Source organism: Anser cygnoides, chromosome 12, assembly GCF_040182565.1.
Source record: "Anser cygnoides isolate HZ-2024a breed goose chromosome 12, Taihu_goose_T2T_genome, whole genome shotgun sequence".
In the NCBI taxonomy this organism is placed as follows: domain Eukaryota; kingdom Metazoa; phylum Chordata; class Aves; order Anseriformes; family Anatidae; genus Anser; species Anser cygnoides.
In genome coordinates this window covers 2,350,334-2,361,450 of record NC_089884.1, presented here as the reverse complement: position 1 = coordinate 2,361,450, position 11,117 = coordinate 2,350,334, and the positions used below count along the sequence as shown (strand labels likewise).

The 11,117-nt window shown below is 44.8% G+C and overlaps 1 protein-coding gene across 5 annotated transcripts in view; it reads left to right on the top strand.

Moving 5' to 3' along the window:
• The first annotated feature begins 8,413 nt into the window (after positions 1 to 8,413).
• Positions 8,414 to 11,117, top strand: part of BANP (BTG3 associated nuclear protein) — a 146,929-nt gene continuing 144,225 nt past the window's right edge. For all 5 annotated transcript variants that reach the window (XR_010834395.1, XM_048075158.2, XM_048075162.2 and 2 more), the window contains exon 1: positions 8,414 to 8,568. The gene's annotated coding sequence lies outside the window, so the exon portion shown is untranslated. The remainder of the gene's footprint in view (positions 8,569 to 11,117) is intronic.

The window sequence follows — 11,117 nt, the reverse complement described above, 5'->3', positions numbered from 1 at the left end:
CTTCAAGGGATCTCCAGGCCTATTTATAAAAAAAAATTGAGAGCACCCTTTCCTGGTTGGAGAGAGGGAGCTAACCAAACAGTTAATTTTCAACTTATCCCTGGAATGGCTTTTTTCATTGGCTCTAATTTAGTTGGAGGCTGGGCTAGTTGGTAATTATTTGTGCACTTTCCGGGCTTTCTCTCATGTGGCTCCAAGAATACCAAAGGGTTACAAAAACCACTCTTTTGTATGCAAGGAGAGGTTTCTTATCACTTCTTCACCCTACATTCTTTTGAATGCTGATAGCTAACAGTTGCTATCATTGACAGTTGTGGTTCTGAGGAGCGGTGACCGCTCAAGCTGAGGAATTTGCAGAAATCTCGTAGATACAAAGGCTTGCCCAGCAGAACAGGCGGAGCAGCCTCCTACAGAAAAGCATTGCAGCTCCTAGCACGTAATACAGTATTATTGCACCGTCAGGGTGAAGAAACTCTTTCTGAACTATAAGGTGTCTCATAAGAAGGATCATTTCTTACAGGTTAGAAACAGGAACAGACCCAAGGAACCATCATTACCCCTCCCACTCACTTAAGCTCAAAAACCACTTTGGCTCAGCCCTCTCCAGTGGGGAGAACAGGGTTTCCTGACCTGTTTCTTAGGGATGAAAGCATGAGGAGAGTTACTCCCTTATTTCCACGTACAATTCTAATAATGTTTGTTAGCTGATGTGGAAGATCCATATTTAAGTTACTCCCTTGCACTGTGGGACGTTTCTGTCACCAGATTGGCCTTCCTGCCCTAGCTGCAGAGAGAAGCACTTCTTACAGCTGTAGACCAAGCAACTCATTTTCCAGGGACTTTTTTTGTGGTGTTATTACAGGCCCTTTAGGATTAAGATGGAATGACATGAGAAAAGAGTGCCTGGGCACGCCAGGGAATGAGAGCCAGCCCTCTGACTGTGCCGCGGTCACTCTTAGCTCAATGCCCTCACCCACAGGGGCTGAGCACAGCAGGCAGAGCTGGGCACAGCTCAGTGGCCATCAGCAGTCCCAAACGCAGCAAGCAGCAGGTCCAAGGTCCAACCTGAGAGCCTGGACAGGAGCAAAAGGAGACAGGGCCAAACGCAAGCAACAACAGGGGTCCGAAGTCCTTCTTGGAGACAGGGCCAAAAGCAAGCCTGAAGACAAGTGCCCCAGCAACAAAACTTAAAAGGGCTGAGCCTGAGCTTAAACAGCCTCCTGGGTCATGGGTGGGAGTGTGGTGTAGGCTCCTGGTGAGCCTCAAGGCCATTAAGACTTATTATTGGCAACCTCAGCCTCAGGTTTTGTAAGGCCTTTAATAATTCTTACTTAAGTATTTGTAAAATTCATGTGGTCATTTTCCTCCGTTAAGCACATTGGAATGCATATTGTGAAAGCTACAGAACCTATCAGGGACAGAGCAAGCTGAAATGATAAGACTATCATACTAATGATAAGTATTCTGACATTAAAAATCAGTCCTTTCTTAATCCATAAAATGACATGTAAAGAATTTTTCACTATGTGTTTTTATGTAACAAATACTGGTATTTTGAATTAGAAACTTATTTGCTCATTGACATTTTCATTAAATACACGTGTATCTGTCATCTCTTACTGCCCAGTGGGTAAGTGCAAGGCTTAGGCTCAGGGAATCCTCTTTAGTATCCTAAAGTGGCAGGCGTATCTGTGTTATTTACTATTCCAACACCAACTATGTAGGAGAGTCTTTCTTAATAGTTGTTGTTTATTACCTCAGCTGCGTGCCTCAGAGTGTCTTAAGAGCAAGCCACTGTTAGCCAAGAGTTCTGTCTGCAAAAAAAGTGCAAAATCAGACTTCTGGTTTTGCTCGTAATTGTGGATAATCACGTACGTGGAGTGTAACTGGATACAATGGAAATGTGCTTACTTAGTTTTCGCAGGAACTGGAGAAGTAAAAATTGAGAAATTTCTGGCTGTTACTACCTGTCTGACTTTACTGTAAGGGCCTTCAGACTGGACAGAGAGGATCAATATTTGTTTTCTTTCTGATGTTTACTTGAGGGTTGCCAGTATGTACATTCTGTAGTCATTTAATTCTGTGCAGCCTTATCAACATTTTGATTCTGCTGAAGAACTATTCAAATCGCTCTGAATCAACAGCTTTCTTTCCTGAAAGAAAGGTGGCCGATGCACTGTATGTACTTTATTATTTACAGCTATTTCTGTGAAGTCCGAAGCTCAGTTCAGAGCCAGCAGGGAGCAAAACCTTGTTGCTTTTAGGACAAGAAGTATGGAAGTTAAGTGCAGCCACTGGAGAGAAACGCGTCCTCCTTGCTGAAATGCAAAGCCTAGACAGCTCAGAGTATAATCAGACGTGAGCACATTAACAATGTGAAGGAAAACTGTTACACCTGAGATGTTCTGCTCTTCTTTCCATCTTTCAGTTCCAGTTTTTGGCTTTGTTTCTTGGCCATGGGGCACTTAGTTCTCCTTTCACGGGAGTCCGTATTACAATATATTTTATCTATCTTTCTGTCCAGCGTGCTGTCTCTCACCATTTGGAATTCAAGCTTCAGAGAAGATAGAGGAAAAAATCTCTTAATTTCCCGATTCATGGAATATTTCAATCATAGTGTTTGAAGAAATCTGCTTCTCCTGGCATTATGCTTGCAAGGGTGTTCCTGTGCTAATATTGCCTTAATTGCAACATTGGCAAGCCAAGCCCAAAAAGTCCGGGGAAAAAAATAGGCTTACAATTTTACTATAGTTAGAAAGATATAAAGTGATTTCATAGTTAACATTTTCCTCATCTAGTTACGGCTTTATAACAGCTGACAGTATGATCAATCAAAGGGTGGGAAGCTGCGAGGTGTCCATGGGAAACCTCTGCAGCGGCTAAAAATATCACCTGGGGTAGCTGTCACAAGGCAGTCAGATCGTTTCTCTGTGGGCTTTCACACTCATTTCTCTGTGGATTGGCACACGCTTCCCATGGGTTACATATTACTTCAGCCTAAGGAGAGCTTTTCTTTCACATCCAGAACTTGCTAGAACTTTCGTTGATGTGATTGATCCCTCGCCCTCTAACCACCTCTGCTCTCTCCAGTTTTTTGTTCTCTCTCTTGCAACAGGGGGCCCCAAATTGGCCAGAGGATTCCACATACGTTCCCACAAGCGCTTAGGAGGGGGGGAACGGTCACTTGTCTTGATGTGCTGGCCATGCTCTTTCTAACGTAACCCTCTGAGCTGTTAATTCGCATCACCGCGAGGTGCATTGCTGAGCTTCTCAGTCAGTCCCTAGGCTGTACCAAACGCATGGGAATACACCAGCCAAAATGCAGGATTTTGTGTTTGTCTCTGTTAAATTCCTGAGCCCATCTGGCTTGTTGGCACTGCTCTGAATGGTAACCCCACTGCCCTGCACGTCAGCGAGCGTGGTGTTATATGGAAACTGCTGATGGGACTCCCACCACTGATGAAGGTTTACGCTTAATTTGTCGTACCTTTAACACCTGAAAAACAAGCTACCTTGCAAATAATTTGAAGCAAATGTGGGTCTGGGATTAGGAGATAATCTCGGTGGATTCGAAAAGACTGATGATGATAATGGTACCTGACCAAGTAAACGTGGGCTGCAGCAAACCTGAACAAAGCTAGCAAACAAGCAAATACTGGGCAAAGATATCGGCCGCGTAACAGAGGTAAAAGGGCAGCAGAAACAGCTGTGAGCATGATCCTGGGAAGATCACAGATGGGCAAAGTACGAACACAGAGCTTGTTAGAATGACAGATTTCTGAGAAGGGGAATAGCCTGCTATCATTTTTTTTTTCCATGATGTATTCAGGGAGATGGAACAGTATGTAAATACGTAAGAGAACATTGAGATCATGCCTGACCCTTCTCGCCTTATTTCTCAGTCTAGCACAGATGACCTTACACACCTGTGAACTTTGACCAACTGGGTAACCAAATGGGGAACAATGTTTTTCTCTCTGCTTCGAGAATTCAAGGCCTTTTCTTCTATCCTCATTCATGAAAATTAGGAGTATCTTCAGGGAGTGAAATGGAGTTTACTCAGCAAAAACAAAGAGTGATAAGAGTCAGAACAGAAAATGTCTGTGTCTTGTCCTAAGTCATGGAGCTAGCTGAAGTGGATTCAGGAGTAACACCCACATAATCCTAACCTGCTTTCTGTAAAAAAAACCCACAGACTAATTCTGAGAGAATTGAAAATGGATGTGATATCTGAAGAATCAGTGATGAGGAAGGGTGTACTCTCATGAGGAAGACTGATAACAGGCTTCAACAGCAGAGATTTCCTGTCAATTTATAATTGAGAGATGCTACAGCAAGTTTACAGATAGCATTAGTATTAACCCTATTTTTTTTTTTAAGTATACAAATTTTTATATATTCATTCAACCACTTTTCTTTAAGTACCACCATGTCACAAGAGAGTGCATGCTGTGTTCACAAGGACATTGTTTCCTTCCCTCTCCAGTTACGAAAGTTAGGATAAAGAAAAGTAATAAAGTAACTCAACCAGAAACTGAAAAAACTGGGAATTTTCAAGGGAGATTTATTTTGTATTTATATATTTATATTTAACAGCATAGTATGTGATCAAGGATAGCGTAGTGTGTTTATCCATGGAAAGGAAAATTATTCTTACAGAGTTCCTATGGCAAATGCTCTGGAGTCACTTGGATGTCCTGATCACATCTTCCGTGTTCTTCATGCTTTTGTTTCTATATTCTCATGCTCAGCACTGAGTGTAATTATGAATGCCTGTCACTTGTTTAAACAAACGCTTTGTTTGGCAACCTTTGTTTTCCTACTGCTGATGCAGCTGCAAAACTGTGTGCACAGTGTGTTAATTTTTTACCTTTGATGCTATGGTAAGTTTTTTCTTCTAGCCACAAAAAAAAAAGGAAGCCAATGAATGAGATACTAATCTTTTTTTGATCCACACAAAAACATGTGAAAACAGCAACTTCCTTAGGAAACAATAGTAAATGAATGCTGATACAAAGGTAAAATAAGCTAGATATTTCCTGCAACTAAATGATTCTTCATAATGTGACAGATAAAATTTAGCACGTATATAAAATGGGGAGAGAGAGAGGGAGAGAGACTGAAAAATGAGCATGAAGAAGGTAAGGAAGTAAAAAAATAAAGAAATACCTTGTTATTTCATTTGGGACAACAAGTCAACAGCATGTATTTTCTTCTATTAAAAAAAAATAATAAATATATATATATATATTAGCAACCAAAAGTTCTTACTCGTTTTTATAAGGGGAAGGGAAAATAAGAGTAGATTTGACACGGGCACTTGAACAAGATACCGTGGTTTAAATCAGAACATAACTTAGAGCATATCAGGTTCTTCCTGGTGCTTGCTCAGGAACAATCTTTTATCCCACGGTAAAGTGAAGCCCTAATTCACTAAAGGGGTCCTACACTGAATTTCAATACATTATTGCACAAACGCTCAGGTGAGCACATTTCTGAAAGCTCATAAAGCTTAGGAGCTTTTGTGAAGCACAGGAAACACTTGGTTATCCTTAGATAAGTTGTTCATGTGTCAGTATTGTAAATTGAAGACTAAATTAAAGACTAAAAGCTTGGCCCTTCCAGTTTAAGCACAGAGTAGGTCTCCGATGTTAGGTTGTGAGCAGGAAGATCCTCTTTATTCTGCTGTTTATCAATGTTTCTGTCGTATATCCTGCTGTGTGAAGAGCTCGTCATACCTGTCTGTGTGAATCTCAAGGGGAGCAAGGCTGTGATAGCAGGGTCTCGTCATGATTTATTGGTGTAATTTAACATTCTAAAAGGGAACTCTCCCTACCGTGGAAGAAATGAGAGGAAAAAATCTAAAGCACTGTCTTTGGTAAAGAGGGGAAAAAAAACACAAAATGCTTACAAGAAGTAAAGGAATTTGAGATCGCTGTAATGATCAGAACAGCCTCACCAACAGACTCACCAACAGGAGGTAGTGCTGTATCCTTTCTCAGTGCTAAATTGCTGTTTTATTTTTATTATGTTGTGATTAAAGATACAGATGTCAGCTGGATCCTGCCAGAATTTTCTACAGTTACTTTGATGACTACAGGTGAATAGCGTAATTGGTTTATGAGAACGAACATTTTTCTGTTTTGTGTTGTTTTAGCAGAGCTCTCTGGCTATACAGAGAGGAGCTATACATCCTTAGCAGAATGTAAGTTCATAATTTCTGGAAGGGAACGTACTGAGGAGAAAACAGGACAGTTTTTATGCTGGATTCAGATTATGATGGCAAAAGCTTCTATCAACTTTCCACAGCAGACTGTACGCTGACATTTATACAGTTGTTTTTCTAGCTGGGACCTGGAAATTGCTTGAGTTTGCCAAATGTGCTACAGGGCAAATCTGCGCAGCAAAGCATGGAATAATTCTATGTGAAAAGTCAATTTCAAAGTAGTTTAACCTTTGACCTTCCTAATCTGCTTGTGAAAGAGGAGAACACGCTAAATAAATTCATGGACTCAGTTGAACATTTGCAAATCTGGAAGCAGAAGCAAGGGTTTTCCTTAAAGTACCAATTGTTAATTTCTAGGCTCATGATAATTCTTTAATACCGGAAGCACCAGTTTAAGAAGTTATTCCTGTCACTTTCCAAGAAAGGCACAGGGCACATGCCTCTGTCAGGATAAATTTCCCTGCTTGAAAGATTTTCTGCTCTCTGATTCTCCCCATAGCTCCTGGACAGATGAGCAGGAGGGATTGCTTGTTCCCTGGGGTCTAAGCACTTAAGAAACCGGTGCTTTTGTGGCTTGCACTGTTTACCTTCACACGTGTACAAAAGTCCTGCAGTGGACACCTCGAGTTTAAACATGACAAATCTACAGTCCTCGAGAACAGCACTTCAGCTCACTAACCCAACAGCTACGGCATCGACTCCAAACCGTAGGTCTGTAGATGCTGGCACAGCCAATTACTGCTGAACTGGAATGGATTCAATCGCATGCCATGACACTGCAGAGCTGAATTAAGCTTCTCAATGAGGAACATTTTAATGTAGAAGTCTGAAAGTCACTGCTGGTCATGCAGAGGCTGAAAAATGACATCTAGTGATGGTCTTGTTTGGGCATCGCTGTGGTATATGAGGAAATAGTAATCTATTTTTTATCTTCTTTAAGAGCTCCTTGCATTATTCCTCCGTGCTTGCTTTCATGCTTTTGCATATTTTTGTCATTTCCATAAGGTTAACAGAAGGTTTTCCACCTTCGCCCAGTCATTCTGTTCTCATACCAAATGCAGGAATGAGGCGATAGAAAAATCAGACTGCCGAGCTAATTTAGCAAATTCCCACTTCCAAGTTCCTCAGCAGTGTTCTGAACGTGGTGACATTTTTCTCGTTAATGTGACAGCTCACATTCAGATCATCCCATCATATGCTCCGGATCTGTTTAAGCAGGGAGAGATTTAGTGGAAGGACCAGCGAAAGGCGTAGGGAAAGGCAGCGTGTCAGTGCATGAACGGCTCCGTGCGGGAGGCTCTTGAGGTGCAGATACATATTTAATCTGCTTGCTGACAATTGCAGCGGCCAAACGCTGCAGCTACTTTGCTTGGCAGGTCTGGAAACACATAATAAAGAAGAGACGTGACACTGGAGTTTGCAACAGCCCTGAGACACTGCCAGAGAAGGATTTGCAGCGCTGTACCCAGCACTACGTGACTGCGGGCTGGGGGCACCGCCACACAAAACGTTAATTTTGCTGCACTGTCAGACATCCTGGCAGAGCCTGCTCGTCCTGGGCTGTGGGACAGGACCGTCTGGTGGTGTCCCAGTCAGAGCAGGAGGGCTTGGGGAGCCCTCGGGGCTGTGCCAGGGCTGGGAGCGTGTCTGGAGAGCAGGACACTCGGGGAAGAGAAGGAGGGCGTCATGTGGGGTGCGTGTGTGTGCGAGGTGCGTGAGGTGTGCGAGGAGTGTGAGGGGTATATGGTGTGTGAGGTGCGAGGTGCGTGAGGTGCGTTAGGGGTGTGAGGGGCGTGAGGTGTGTGAGGGGCGTGAGGGGTATATGATGCGTGGGGTGTGAGGTGTGTGGGGGGTATATGGTGTGTGAGGTGTGAGGAGTGTGAGGGGTATGTGGTGCGTGAGGGGTATGTGGAGTGTGAGGGGTATGTGGTATGTGAGATGTGAAGTGTGTAAGGTGTGAGTAAGGTGTGAGTAAGGCGCGAGTAAGGCGTGTGAAGTGTGCCCGTGTGCCTTGCGGGTCTGCCGCTTGCGGACTCCAATTCCCAGAAGGCACCGCCCCACCCGCGTGTACTACAGCTCCCGGCCTGCCCGGCGGGGCCGGCAGCGAGGAGCGGCCGCTCTGCCCCCTGGGACTTGTAGTCCGTCCCGGCGGGCGCGGCGGCGGAGGGGCGGCTGCGAGCCCCGTCCGTCGGCACGCAGGCGCGGACGGCCGGGGCGGGCGGGGGCCGAGCGGGCTCGGCGCGTTGGAGCCTGCGCGCTGCGGAGCCGGAGCCGTCTCGCGAGGAAGGACGCCATTATCGCAGCCGCCCGACAAACACCACGAGAATTGGGCCCCGCACACGGTAACCGCGGCTCCCCGCGGCCGGCCGGCTGGGGCCGAGCTCCCGGGGGGCCTCCCGGCGGGCCTGAGGGGCTCCGGCTCCCTCCGCCGCCTCCTCCCCCGGCTCCTCACGGGGCCGCCCGAGCACCCGGCCCGCGGGGCGGCGGCTCCGGGGAGGGGCCGAGGCCCGGGGGGGTGTGTGTGTGTGTGTTGGGGGGGGGAGGCCGGGGCCTCCTCGGCGCCTCGCTCCCCGCCGGCCTCCTCTTCCTCCTCCTCCTCAGCCGGGCAGCGGGGCGGGGTCCCCGCTCCGTGCTGGGGCTCCGCGGGCCCTTCTCTCGCTGCCTCTCCCCGGGGAGCCCGGCCTCGTCCTCTCCCCGCCCCGGGGTGCGCCCCTGGCCCTCGGGAGGACGGGGGAGGGAAGGGGCAGCGCGGCCTCCCCCCGTCACGGCTGCCCCCGGTTCTTCCTCAGCCTCTGCTTTTCCCCTCAGGGAGAGAAGGGGCTGCTGCAGGGGGTGCCGTGCCCTGCTCCTGTCAGAGCAAAGGGTTTTCGCAGTCCTATCTGGGCTGCTGTTTTCCGGCCTGAGCGTGTTAGGTTTGGTAAAGCAGTCCCGGTCACATCTCTCTTCCCTCCATATCCATAATTCCAATAATTCTTCTTTTTCTTTCTTTCTTTCTTTTTTTTTTTTTAAATCCCTGTACCGTGGGAAATTGTGCACGCTACCAAATATAGTAATTTTATCCTGCTATGGGTATACTTTATGTATCAGTTTATTTTTAGAGTTCTCAAGGGAAGAATTTTTTTTTTCAAAAGGAAACAAGTTTGGAGGGGCTTTAGCAACTGAGTGCTTCAGCTGGAGCAGCTTTCAAATTGCTGTAAAATGATAATTGAGTAATTTATTTGAGAGAGATATATATGTATTTTGCCTTATGCATGAGGTTACCTGAGCTGCAGTAGCCTTTTGATTTCAGCGTATCAAGAAACAAAGACAAAATGTGTCTGTAGGATTTTGAGCACTCAAACAAGATTTTTAAAATAAACAAACGAAAACCTCCCTGTCTTAATAACGTCATAATGGTGCCTCTTGAAACAAGGGATTTACTTGGTTAGGAAATATTAGCGTACCTGTGAAATGGTTGCCCGTAAAAATTGACCAGAATAACGAGTATGTGGTTCTGAAATTGGAAGAGCCTTACTCCATACGTTAAATGGTTTCTTGGCAGCAGTTCAGTTTTCAGTAACGCATGAAAAGATGTCAGGAAGAACGTCTAGCTAATTGATTAAAAAGAGCGAAAGATGGTGTTTGGATTCTGGAAGCGTTAATATTCCATCTGCTTTAGAGGATGAAAATATTTTGTAACTCTTATCTTTGTTTTTAACTTACAATCTCTTTATCGTAACAGAAGCCGGCTTCAATGCCTTAATTATTCAGCCATGTATTAATTGTGTGGTTATGGAACAGGTTTTAAGACTTAAAGGAGTAACGGGGTGCGTTAGGAGTACAGCAGGAACGCGGCGAGCGCCGACTGCCAACGTTCATAGCTGACAGGGCTCCGTCAGCACGTGCTCTGCTGAGCGTGTTGCAGAAGGGCTTGTGTTTCCTGCCTGGGCTGTTTTTAGCACAGGACAACATACACGGTTTACACGGGTTTGTACAGACGAGGTGAAGGAAGATGAGCTCGCACCTCCTTGTAGCGGGAGAGCTGCTTACGGGTTTACCCTGCGTTTGCAGAGCAGTGCTCGGTTGTGGGATTCAGACTCACGTTAATTACAGTAACACGCTCACGTTTGCAAGGATTTCACCTCATCTTTGGTCTTCAGCTTTGCCCTGAACTTGTAAAGCATCGTTTGTGCAGGAAGAATACACGTCTTTTATTTTTTCGGAATTTGAATGTCCTCGTATATTTCGCTGAAGAATGGCTTCAATTGAAATTCCTATGATGCTCCTTAGAAAGTAAATTAAAAGCTCTCTGATTACATTCATTTTAGAAGGAGGAGATGGGCGTTTCTTTGTGCACAGAAGCTCTTGCCCCAGAGATCTACAGAAGCTGTTTATGTGAGTTGAGCAGAACAGCAGGAGCTACTTGTAGGAGGAGACAATGTGAATCAAACGATTAGAACAACAAAACACCTATGTATGCTAAACCTCGGCAATAAATTTTTTTTCCACAGATTTGATTTCCTCTAGTTTGGAACTTGATAGTTATTTACTGAAGTAATTTTATTTGTTTTCTGCTTTTTACATATTCATTAAAAGCTAAATCGTATTCTTCTTTTGCAAGTAAAAATAAAAATAATAAAATGTCTTTAAAAGTCACGTCAAACACTTGTTTCCTTGCAGTTTTAGCTTTTTTCAAAGCTACCGTTAAGCGCTTAGTTTTGCTCGCCGCTTGTTAGATTGCATGTGAAGACAGTAAGCGGACATGCACAAAAAGATAAACTTCATAAAATCCTTTGCATTTGGGACTTCAAATAAAATAATTTATGACGTCTGTTGGACAAAACTCCTTTATCTTGGTTCCTGTTTGTAAAAAAAAAAAAAACAAAACAAAAAAAAAAACTGGCTTAAAGGG